Here is a 12,719-nt window from a genome sequence, read left to right as displayed (position 1 = left end):
ACCCCACCTTCCAGCACTTTCTAAGGTAAAATTATACAGCAGGCTCCTGTCCGCCACATTTCTGTGGCAGGGTACGTGTCTCCTCTTTCTCTTGCTGCCTTCTGGCAGACGTGCCCTCTCATTCGGCCCTCCCCAGGAAGCCGGGCCTTTGAGGAAGCCGCCCCTGAGGCAGTGTCATGTCTCCGGGCGGAAAGGCAGGTGGCAAAAGCCGTTACACGGCAGATAAAGGATCCCGTGCGCCGCCCCCACTGAGGGGTCAGTCACCTGGCGGTCACCTCCTGCCTCATCGCACCCAGTGTTTAAAGAAGCTCCTACGACGCGTGATAAACACCTTGCAATTCACGCACAACACCAGAGGCTGCGAAAGGGCATGAAAAGGGAACCGGGTCCTTTCATTATTTATTTTTTTTTTAACTGAAAGAATTTGAAATCCCGGTGATAAGAGAGAGTCTTCTTTCAAAAACAGCTTTCGGTTATTTCTTAGATGTGTTTTCCGTGTCCCTCCCACCCCCACCCCCACCCCCACACCCACACCCCACAAGTTTGACCATCCGTGTGACAGGACTGCCACCTGGTGGATTGCTTTGCTCTTCGAGCAGGAATCCTCCTGTTAAGACGGGCAGAATTACGCTATTAATTTATTCAGCTTTAATTATTTATTGACCACTTTCTCTCTGTTTACTCTGGGGTTATTACAAATTACTTTACTAAGCTTTTCAAAAGGGGGCATTGTCAAACTGTATCTCAGTCTTCTCAATTCCTGAATTTATTCCCCCTCCAGAGCTACACCAAGATGCAATTATGAAAATGATTACTTAATCCATTTTGAAAAAAATTATTGTTGTGCACAGGAAGCCTCCTTCGCACGTGTTAGATATCAAACCAAATGAGCTGTGTGCTCCTTTTCGGCGTTGCTTACTAGAGACGGCTAGGAAGGACCGTTCGTCAGACTGCCCCTGGCACAGACTGCAGTAATTCCTAGGTTCCGGCCCCTGACACCGGATGCGTCAGCTCCGGAGAGGGAGTCAAACCCGGGCTTTGGCCGAGGCTGGCTGGGGGAGGGGAGGAGGCCGAAGAGCGCAAGGACAGGGGATCCGGGGGCATTGCCGTTCAGCGGTTTCTCCGTTTACATCTCTCCGGGCAGCAGCCGGGCTCCTGCGGGGAAGCGCCGGGAAGGCGAGGGCAGCTCAGGGCCGAACTGGAACAAAGCCGTAGGGCTGCCGCTCGGCCCGGAGCGGCAGAACGGCGAGGCCAACGGCAGCTGCCTGGCCGCCTGCTAATCCTTTCTGGATCCCGTCCTGAAAACGACTGTCTATAGTTTGCGCAGATAAGAAGGAGAGGCTTAGCAAGGGCAGAAATCTAACCGGGCTTCCGCTAAACAGAGCTGCAAATTGGATATTCTTTTCAGAGGCTGCTGTGAATTATGAATGAAGCCAAAAAACACACATTTCACCAAACCAGTTGTTTTCTTCTAAGGTTTAGTTTGAAGGTGCAAACGAGGTTTCTGTTGACGCTGGTTTTCATAGACAAGATAAAGTTTTTACTGTTCTCGCAGTCTGTAACGCAACGTAACGTGTGAGCTAATGTAGCGTGCAATTCCACGCGTGTCAAAGCCCTGCATATTGGTAGTGGGGCCATCGACATGAAGTAGATGGGGTAGCAGATAAGAGAAAGGAAGGATCCAGGTTCAGACCTTTTCTCCTGCTGTTGTAATAATGAGCAAAGCACTTACCCTCAATTACTACAGTAAAAAAAAAAAAAAAAGGTTGCATAAATTGGTAAATAAGTTTAAGCATCTTAACACTGTAAATGTAAGTACTTTCTACAGGGTATAAACGGGGGCCCCTCCAGGAAGCACGCCTCCTTCCATCCCACTAGCTGCTGCTTTTGTTTGGCACCGGATCCATACAGCCAATCCAGATGTCCGACTCAGAAAAGGACCGTCACACGCTGTCTGTGACATAAAAAGAGCAAAGATGAAGATCTCTTGGCTGGACACAGCGGCAGGGAACGCTCTTGTCCAGAGACTGTCCTGTCAGTTGAAGAGGTTCTCTGTTCTGATCCTCCAGGAGCGGCATGGAGAAGCTATCAGAGGCAGCCCCCTTCCCCCCCCGAGCGCCTGCCTTCAGAGGGGCGGCATCTATCCTGGCGGAGCTCCCACTGCCACGAGCCAGCAGCATTCTGATGAATTATTGAGACGCTTCAGAGAGACACGGCCTACACGCCAGCCCAGCGACGCTCCCTCGGTCGCCCCGGGCTCCAAGAGCGTCCGCGGGCGGACGAGCACGTCCGGGGCCACCCGACCTCCTCGTGAGACGAAAGCCCCCGCCTCGCCGATCAGCCGGCTTACGTGCGTCTCCATTCTCCAAGGGAGTGGGGTTTAAAAAAGTCTGACCTCTACAAGATTGTGCGCGAGTGTCGGGAGGGGGGGCAGGGTGTCACAGGATAAGGGCCCTGCGGGACCTCGGAGTGACTGAAAGCGATAAGCGGCACACGAAAAAGCGCGGAAGAAAGGAAGAGAGGGCTGACAGCGGTACTGCAGCCACTGCAATTAAGCAAGGGACGCAGATAAGTGTTTGTTCGACAATCTAGATTGCTTTGTTCCCAACGAAGTTCAAACGTAGCCCGGAGATGCGTGGAAAGCGGGAAACCGCACGAACGGGCCCCCCGTCCGGGGACGGCCGCAGAGCAAGAGCGCCATCTTCTGTCGCGCAGGCATCTCGGCTGCCGTGGGCTCGTTCGCCAAACGACGCGGGAAACGGAACGTCTTCTGCCTTCGCTGCGGAGGGTCATAATTGCGCGCGAAGGAAGGAAGATATTTCGGAGATACTCCCGGGAGAGGAAGACGGAGATTGGAGACATTTGAAACCCATTTCAGATTTGCAATTGGAAAGTGACTGAAGCCGTAATGTCGCTGCTTTGCCGCGTGGCTAGAAGGCGTAGGCAGAGAGGGCTTGAGACACCGGCGAGATCCGATAAGGCAAGACGCCCTCTGAGAGGGTTTCGGCATCTAGAACACATACCGGTTACGGTACACCTGGTAATTATTGGTCCCCGTTGAAAGTTTTTTTTTGTTGTTTGCATACTGTGCAGGTGGGTGTGAAATTAGCCTGCGGGAGGAGAAGAGAGGGGGAAAAGTTGTCATTAAGTTGTGATTTTTGTCTCTGTGGGCCCCCGTCAAAGGGAACGGCGCTCGTTTCAGGCAGCACAGCACCCGCGTCACTAAAAATAACACCTCTTCTCTTCTTAAGAGCGCACGGCGGATTCCCACACATCTTGTTTGTTGTTTTCCTGCTTTGAAAGCTGCTGCACTCAGTTGTCTTCCCCTTATTATTTTAACCGTGCAGACAGCGCCGTCGTGCCGAAGTAAGAGGGCAGTCGCCCCTGCGCGCGGCGCCGGAAACTCGGCGCACGTTCAAGAAGGCCCAAAGTTGGCGTAAACAGCACCGTTTTCTTTACAAAACGGCAAAAAAAAAAAGTGCGAGCAGCCACGCCGAACATCGTGCCACTTTAGGAGCAGCAGATCGGTTACGGTTAATTAGGCGGCAGGTGGCGCAGTGGTTGGAGCTGCCGCCGAAGGACCCGCATTCAAATCCCACCGCCTGCTGTGCTACCCTTGAGCAAGGTATTTACCCTGAGTTGACATAGTAAAAATTACCCATCTGCGTTAATGAGCGAATCATTGTAAGTCACTTCGGAGAACAGCGTCAGCTAAAGAAGTTAATGCAAATTAACTGTGTCTGTTGTGCCCCTGAATGGCACATTTGTTAGTCGCCTTATACCGCATATGAAACAGCTGTACAGCAGTGGCTGCGATTGTGACTCCAGGATGTCTGACATCATTATAATGGCAGTATTGATTCATGCTGTCCGCCCTTGTTTCGACTTTGAAGCGTAACGGCACATATGTTTCACAGTTCACACAGGGGCCATACGGTTCCAGATGAAAATCTCCCTCTACCTCTTTTCACCGTAAAACGTAGCGCGCCACTTTGAGAGAGACGGGAGAGGCACCGTAGCAACTGGCGTAGCAACCTGTCATCGTGGCGCAACTGGAAAAAGAAAAGGCTTTCGCTGAAAACTTGATTATAATTTTCATAGTTGCAGAAGCAGGGGCCGCTGTCGCGGCGGACGAACGCTGCGCAGATGAGATGGAGATGGAAAGAATGGCTGTCAAAAGCAGCAGCCTCCATTCGCCAGGGGAGGTGAAATGCTTTAGGGAGCCAGGGAGCTGAGCCTGTATTGCATCTTCCTCCCCCCTCCCAAAAAAAAAAAAGAAAAGAGTGAGAAAATAGTTGTCCTGCTTTGTTTCCAAATAAAGAGCGGGATGAAGACCCCCCCCGGTCCGTACCACCCACTCTTGCTGTCACCGAGGAGCATCACTGTATTCTTGCGGAGCCGTCCCCCGGAATCAAGAGCGCGTTCATCAATACAACACACGTTTATCTCTGGTCCCTCCTTTGTTTGCTAAAATGAAGAACCTAAGAGGAGATTAGAAGGACGGTTCAGGTTTGTGGAGGGGGGCGGGGGTCCTAGGTCCTCAGGAAAGATCTGGGCGTCAGCGGCAACGTGAACCTGCAGTCTTCTTGGTCCTGAAGGACAGCGTGACGTCAAACACCTACTCGCCAGGGATGGCTGGGGTCTTTCAGCACTCTTAATTACCAAGCGGACTCACGGCAGCCAGCCCGCGTCCCCCCCGACGTAGCCTCCGGTGATGGTTCATTACCGCCTCCATGAATATATGAGCAAGGCTGCATTTGATTCAGTCCTGTCTACATGCGGGAGTGCATGAAATACCAGAACATGAATTAGAAAGTAGCTCCATGCAGAGCCTTACACACAAGCAATGAAGCCCCTCGACGACAAGGCAGTCCTTTTCATTGTTTCTCAGCAATTCACTCACGTCTTCCCCGTGAAAACGCACAGCCCGTGCAAACATTCCGGGGGGAAAAAGGGCAAAAAAAAATTAAAATAGACCTAAACAATTCCAAAGTTCAAAAAATTTACAATTTCAAAAGGAATGCCTACATTTAGCACACAGTCCTTCACATGTGCAGCCTCCCTAATTCCTCCACCATATTTGGTCCAATTTGATTTATTACCATAAAACGGGACTGACACAACTTTGCTTGGACAGCTGTTAAAATGTAGAATGTAATTACCTCAAAGGAACTGCGCTATAAAGGTGTTATGCTGTCTGGGCGTTCTCGATGTATAACATCGTACGAGTTTTGTGCCGTGCTTGTCTACCACGTTCGGCTTTTGGATTTTATATTTGTTTCATATTTGCAATAGCGCAAAAGAGTGCGGCGCCACAGCAGCGGAGAAGGATGCTCGCCGCCAGCTCAGTGATGCGGCGACGACTCGTGCCGGGAGCGCCAGCGCCTGCTCTCCCTGCGAGCCATATACTCCTGTGACCGTAACGGCTGGGGCAGGTTCCCATGCCGGGTTGGAAGGAGGACGATGTCTGGGGAGCTGGGCAGGGTCACTCTTAGCCTTCAAGAAAGAAGAACGTGTGAAAAACAAAGAGCGGGGGTGGGGGTGGGAGTTTGTCGATGGCTTCCACCCAAGACTGCGATTGGTCGGGACCGCGGTATCCCAGGAGGCTGTCCGGAAGCAGGCTGCTATGTTATTGGGTTTGCCTGCGTACTGCGTGCGCGGGATCGGCCGCTGCGCCCATTGCTGGTCCAGCGCGTTCGGTCTGGCGTCTGCTGCCTTAATATGAATTTCTGCTCTGCTGCATAAAGGCTCTTTCCAATTTCAATATATTAATGTCCACTTTATTCTTTAACTCAAGCAAGCGATTGGTTATGCGATCCAGGACGCAGGTCTGATGTCGCTTTTAGCATAAATCCACAAAGGGTTTGACAGAATGCAGCGCGCCATAGCCGACATTCCATAGCACAAACAATATCTGTAAATGACACATGATGACCAAGGCCAAAAGCACAGAGATGTATGGCAATGCTTTTCAACACCTGGTCTTAGAGAGAGCTGATGCTCCTGTTGCTTTCAAAGTTGAAAAGTAACAGGAATGTATTAAAAGCCAAATTACATTTTTTTCTTCATAATTCTGTACAGGCAGATCTGGCATCTGTGCGTACCCTCTCAATGCGGCCGCGCATTTAATCAATAAATACACCTCCGACAACCTGGAAGCCCCATCGCTTGTTATTACCCAGTCTCGCTAAATTGGTTCTGCCTCTGCGGGTTTCCATCACCCACCCCACCCCTTTTATTTGTTGATCTGCCACCTCCACGTGAGCTGAAAGCACAGCACGACCTGATCGCAGACCTCGCTGGATTTCTTCCGACGGGGTTCGAAATATCTTTACGTTCATGTTTTGTTTCTTTGACTTTTCAATGCTTCGACAGTGCAGCGCTGGCTCATCGTCGCCTATTTGTTGCTCCACTGGACAGTCAATGGGGCAGCGGTCTGGGGGGACGTGAGCGCAGTTAGCGCCATCCTCAGGTTGTAGGGGCTCACGGAGACAGCGTTGCCCGGGATCCGGGATACCCAGCAGCTTCTGTAGGACTGCCCTTACGTGCCCCTATGTCTGCCATTTCCTCAATTTATAACAAATGGTGAGATCTGTGGCATCACACAAGCCTTATATGCCAGGTTTAGTGTTCAGAAGCACAACATTCGTAAAACCACTTCATTCTGAAATCAGAAATTATGGCACATGGAAATATAATAATATAAGCAGCTAATAAACTCTCCATAGACATAAAAATGCCTTAGCGTAACTTCACTGCAGTGCCTCTGAACAACATATTGCAGCTCAAACACACTTAAAATGTGCTTTTCCCTCTAACTGGTTTTGAATTCAGCTTTTGAGCAAGGGAACGTTTGTCTCATCGATGTCCTTTATCACAGCGGAGGGTGACTCCGCTGTGTGACGTGTAACAGCAAATTGAGCGCTGTGGTGGAAATTTCACCGCAGAAATGTGCCGGAGATTAGGCAAGGAGCAGCCAATGGTGTTGCTGGCGTTGCGACAACGGGTTCGATTTGTCAAGAGGCTGCTGTTTAAGCGCCGTGTTTGCTGGTATCTCCTGCTGGTCGCACTCACCCCTGCTGTTCCTCTGATAGTGTGTTCTGAGATTTGTCTTTATACCCTTGGCCTTGTGGTGCTCGAGCAAGAGAGTTTATCCGCAGGGGTCGCATCCTCTTACCCTCATCTTAAGTACTTTGTAGTAAAACTACAGCCACTGTGGGCACATTGAACCAAAATTCATCGAACATCTCTACGATGGTACATTGAGATGATTCGTCACAATATGACTTCTCTTGTACCGTGAATTACGACTTAACTGATGCCCTTTATTTGTGCTGGAACTTAGAAAACATCGGATTTATATGTAATATTGAGGATTTGGGTCAACAGCATGAACTAGATGTTTCACATCATGAGACTGATGGAAACGGAGCGCTGAGATGATATGGTGCCTTGGAGGGCTTAAGCATCACTTATTTAGCTCATCTATAAGTAGGATAAGAAAATCATTTCACTACCTCGGTTTGTAGTTTATATGAACATCTGATTTGCCACGATACAAATCTCTGGCATATAATCTAATAATCACCGTACTAGTAACATTCATGGAGTTGTTTTTTTTTTTTTTTTAATACTCTGCCCTGGACCTGCATCAGCTCTGGGCGACACAGGAAGCTACAGTCTGCACTTGCCAGGGAAGCCTTGCCGCTGCTCTGTCTCTGAATTTATCATCATGACTAAACCCAGTCCTCCCACTAATATGGATTTAATGACCTGCTGGCTCGGTGAGGTTTGGCTGTTGGAGGTGCTCAGAGGGGCAGGAAGGCTCTGGTCAGAAGTACGGCTTTGTCCGGGTAAAACGGACGTAGCAGGTCAGTGGGCGGGCGAGAAAAGGCCGTCCGTGCGGAGAGGGCGGTAACGTGGCGGGGCCTCGAGACCAAGAGGGTGAAAAAGCATTTGTTTGCTGCCGAGACGTGTTGGAAGCAAACAGGAGATGCGCGAGGCACCAGCGGAGGACGGCTCTAGAGATCAAAGCGGCTGTCAGGCGGAGGGGAGGGCTGAGTGACAGGACCACAGAGGAGCCCAAACGTGAAGCCCTGCGAGATGCTGTAGGTCGAAAAACAAGCAGCGTGTTGCGTGCACCTCTTCCTCCCACACATACCACCCCTGTGCGATGTGTGATTCATACCCAGCCTTCGTTGCAATCAAATCGAATGTTGTTCTCCCCTAGCGCATAGCCGTATAAGCTAACATTTACATTAATGATCTCGTTCCCGATGAGCAGGAGGTGCGCAGTCTCCCCTCGCATGTCATTGCGCCTTCCCCCGCGACACGCTACACAAACATGAGGCCAGAATGTTTGTGGGAACATCTGTCCTGGAGAAGGTGCGGGCGGGCGGACGGGTGTAGGATGACGCGGTGGCGAAGAGTCCCAGCTGGTGGATTACGGGCGGCGCGCAGGCCGCTAATCAGCCAGCGGGAGCCGTCAGAGCCGCGTTCCGGCAAACTGCCAGTGCCCGTCGCCTGGGTGCCTGGGTCTTCACGGTAGCTGGCCGTCCGGTTCCGTGGCGGGGGGCTCATGTAGACCCTCTCATTAGTATGGACCCCCCATCTCAAGTGACCTTGGTTCAGCATACCCTTACATGTAGAAGACACGGGTGGCGGGGAAAGGCCAGTGAGGAGGTCCTCTTTCTGCAAAGGATGACCGTTACACCCAATCCAACGAGCCGCCCATAACTCACTGCTCACCAACAACTCTGAAAATACTGATCTGAACATTCTAGAGAATATTAACAGTCAGTCAGTCGGACTTAGGAAACAAAATATAGCTGGTAGTGTAGTGGTTAGAGCTGCTGCCTTTGGATTCAACGGTGGCAGGTTTGATCCCCACCTCTGGCTGGAGTACTCTTGAGCCAGGTACTTACCCTCAATTGCTCCTGTAAAATTACCCAGTTATATAAATGGGTAAATAATGGTAAGCTTGTAATAATTCTATGAGGCGTACATCGCTTTGGAGAAAAGTGTGAGCTAAATGAGTAAAGAAAAGAACGGAAATATATGAAAGTTTCTGCTGTCGCAGCACTTGCTGTGTTGTGTACAGGATGCAATTCAAATATTTTTACAGGTTTCAAACCACCCAAACTACCTTTAAATACACCGAAGAAGGATGTGGCAACGAGGGGATGCCCAAAGATCCAGTGTGGAGTCACTCCACAGCAGGTGGACAACTGAGTGAGGAGTCTCTTCCAAGGATTTAAAGCAAAAGTGAGCAGCATTACATGCAATAAATCATAATAGTTTGGGTGCAGGCCTGAGTCCTCCACAAACACCCATGTGCCCGTGGCTTGTGGGAAGGCGGCGGCGATCCTTGACACAGGCAGATAGATGAAGACGACCGAGACCTTGGGGTGTTAGCAGAACAGGAGCTGGACCATCACTCTGACGGCTTTTCCTTACCGGGAGTTGAAAGGTCACTGCCGGGCCATTGGCATGTTCCTCTCAGTGGTCTCATACTGTGTCCACCGGGCTGCCCTTGACCTCGCACCGCCCATCGCCATCCTGCCAGTCGGCACACGGCATCCCGTGCCCGAGGGGTGCAGGGGATGGCAGGGAGCACGTTGCTCTAGCGCGCAGCTGCTGCTCCTGGGCTTGGAAAGCGGGGGAGGACATGTATGCGGTCATGGGCGATGGGGAGAGCGTCCTGTCAGTTCTGATGACTAACCCAGGAGCAGGACTGTGCGGAACAAAGACAGAGGAAGTCTGCTTTGGGGAGATTAGCACGTTACAGCTGTCTCCAGTGAGGCATCTTGAAAGTCAAAGGCATATAAAAATAAACTTTATGCAGGAATCCTTGTTTGCTCGTTTTAAAATGACTACTCTCGGCACGCTGGCTGGTTTCCTACAAGTAGTGTAGTCCTAAGAGCTGCCACCTTGCACCGCAAGGACAAGGGCTGAATCCCAATCACGTTGTAATAAGTCTGAATGTTACCAGGCTCTATAAATGGGTCGCATTAAGTAGCGCGGCATCGCAAGTCGCTCTGGAGAAAAGCGTGAGACAGAAGAAAAAATACAGAAACTGATAGAACTGCGTGGAACGCTCAGGCTGCGGGAGAGGGGGATGGCGAGGAGGAGTGACTTCACCACACCTGCGTGTAATAACTGGTCTTATTTTACCCTGTCTTCCCCAACAGTAGGAGAGACGGGACTGGGAATTCCAGACGGACGTCGGACCCGAGATTGAGGAAGAGCGAACCTCGGACCCTAAAATCTGGGCGCCCTGCACCGAGCGCACAACACGGCACAAACACAAGAGGACGGCGCCCCTCCGCCATTCATATTTCCCCTTCACTGACACACCGCACGTGTGAATAAAGTGTTTTCACCTACCGGACACGTCCTGCACGCTTGACACGCTGCAAGTACGTTTCTCCCAGCACAGCCAAACAACAGTGGGAACATAGTGCCGGGCGGTCATCATTGACAGGGGTTTGGGAGGAATTCGGCCGTATGACCTCCGTAGACCTGGGCTCTCATTAGTTGCTCTTGAGGTTGCATGGTGACCCAGTCAGTAGTGCCAGGGTCTCACAGCTCTTGGCTTGTGGGTTCAAATCCCGCACAGGCTGTGTGACGCTTGCATGTTCGCCCAGCATTCTCGCAAGTTTCCTCCCCAAAGTTGCTTTTCGTGTGAATCCGTGACTCTCTATTTCTCATAGTGCGTATACATGCGAATCAATGAGTGCGTGTCAGATTGCTGCTCCAAGGTGTAGCACACCCTGTGCTTCTGGGATACGCTTCAGACCCTGAGCACCACCTTTAGTAGAGCTGGTTATTGCTAATAGATGGATGGATTAGTGGCTCTCGTGAACAGAAGCTGTTGTGTCAACTTCACGCATACAGTGCCATGTGACTTGGTGAATTTGGAAGCAACACAGCAGCTGTACCCTCAGCCTCCCTGTAGTCCAAAACGGAAACTTTTCGGTGAAAAACAGAGGGGGGAAAACAACTCCTGCCGTTAGGCATTGCTATGTTCGCCTTTTCTTAGGGACATTTTTTTATTTCTCCCCAGAAAAACTTTTTCCAGCAGAGTTTTTAGTGATGAGAGTCATCTGAGACATGAAGAGCACAATGCAGACCAATTATCATATTATTTCAAACAAATTAACCAAGAGAAGCAGAGAGAATAAACGCTGCAAAAATCTTGGGCGCAGCAGGCCAGTTCAGGGGATGCCGATGTGCGCCGGACCGCACGCAGCTCGTCCGCCGCGTGCGTGGGCGGGCCACGCGGGGGGCCAGCTGTGGGGAAGGACCCTTCTGACAGACGGATCGCTTTCATCTCAGCTTGTCCAGCCCCAGGACGAGACCTCTCCCATGTCAGCCATGTTTAGAAATTGACAGATGGAAAACCACAGCATGGTGCTGGTAGCGGGAAGGGGGGCGATCGGGGGTGTATCTGGCTGTCTGGCTTATTGGATTCCAACGCAGAGCGGAGCGGAGATGAGCTCGCGAGAAAGGATGCCGAAACGAAAGACTCTTGCCCTTCAAGCAGCCACATTCGCGGGCCGCTGACCCACTCCCAGGGGCCAAGATTAAACCGTAATCGGGTGTTCCACCTGCACGCCATCTCGGGGTGCCGCAGATAGCGCCAACGAGATGCTTCCCGAGCCGGAGGCACACCTGTCGATAACCCGAACAGAGATAATATGGCCATGCCGAGGTACAAAGAGCCACTCGTATTAAAGGAGTTTGTGCAGCTGAGAAAACGTGCAACAGTGTTTGTAGTGACAGAAACCATCTCCTAATTGCTAACATTTATAACGCACAATAGGAGACTACAAAGAAACGGCCAAATCGGCCTGCCTCCCTCTCTCTCTCTCTCTCTTTTCCTTCAGTATTTCTCTGCCCTCCTCTCCTCTCGATCTGCTTTCGAAATGAAAAAGGTGTCTAAAGAGTGGCACCAAGTGGCGAATTCTGCATATGCCTGCGGAAAACAGTTTGTCCCGTAGATTTAATAAAAAGGTTTTTTATATTTATTCAACAGAATTTGCACAGCTGGCTATTAACAGATAATGAATAAAAATGTTGAACTTTACTACATATTCATAGGTTGCATTACTCAAATGCATTTTCGCAGTCATTCACATTCACATATCCAATTCAATGTCTTAAACACTTAAAGAGCTAAGTAAAGACCAGCTGTGTGTGGTCCAGCACACATTGACATCCCTGTGGACTGACCTGCTGGATTCGAGTATTCGAGAAGGGTCTCAAAATGCATCTCCTTCAGTCCTCACCTGATCTCCTAATCGCGCCTTAAACTTGGATCGCGGCATCTGTCACAATCACACACAGACACGCGCGCGCTTGCTGAAACCGCTGGGCCCATACAGGGTCGCGGGGAGCCAGAGCCTAACCCAGCAACACAGGGTGTAAGGCCGGAGAGGGAGGGGACACACCCAGGACGGGACGCCAGTCCGCCGCAAGGCACCCCAAGCGGGACTCGAACCCCAGACCCACCGGAGAGCAGGACCCGGCCAAACCCGCTCCGTTACCGCGCCCCTCCATCTGTCACAATCACCTTGGTATTTCCTATCAGCTGTAAAGGCAGTTACCCGCGTGATGTGTGCCAATAAAACTGAGTGAGTGCGAGCAGTCCCGGGTCTGCGTCTACAGCTCTTCCTCTGTTGCGAAATGCGCTTGCGTTTGCTCCGAGTCGTACGTCA

The sequence above is a fragment of the Scleropages formosus genome, chromosome 16, assembly GCF_900964775.1.
Source record: "Scleropages formosus chromosome 16, fSclFor1.1, whole genome shotgun sequence".
NCBI lineage: Eukaryota > Metazoa > Chordata > Actinopteri > Osteoglossiformes > Osteoglossidae > Scleropages > Scleropages formosus.
Note: the sequence above shows the minus strand (reverse complement) of the source record.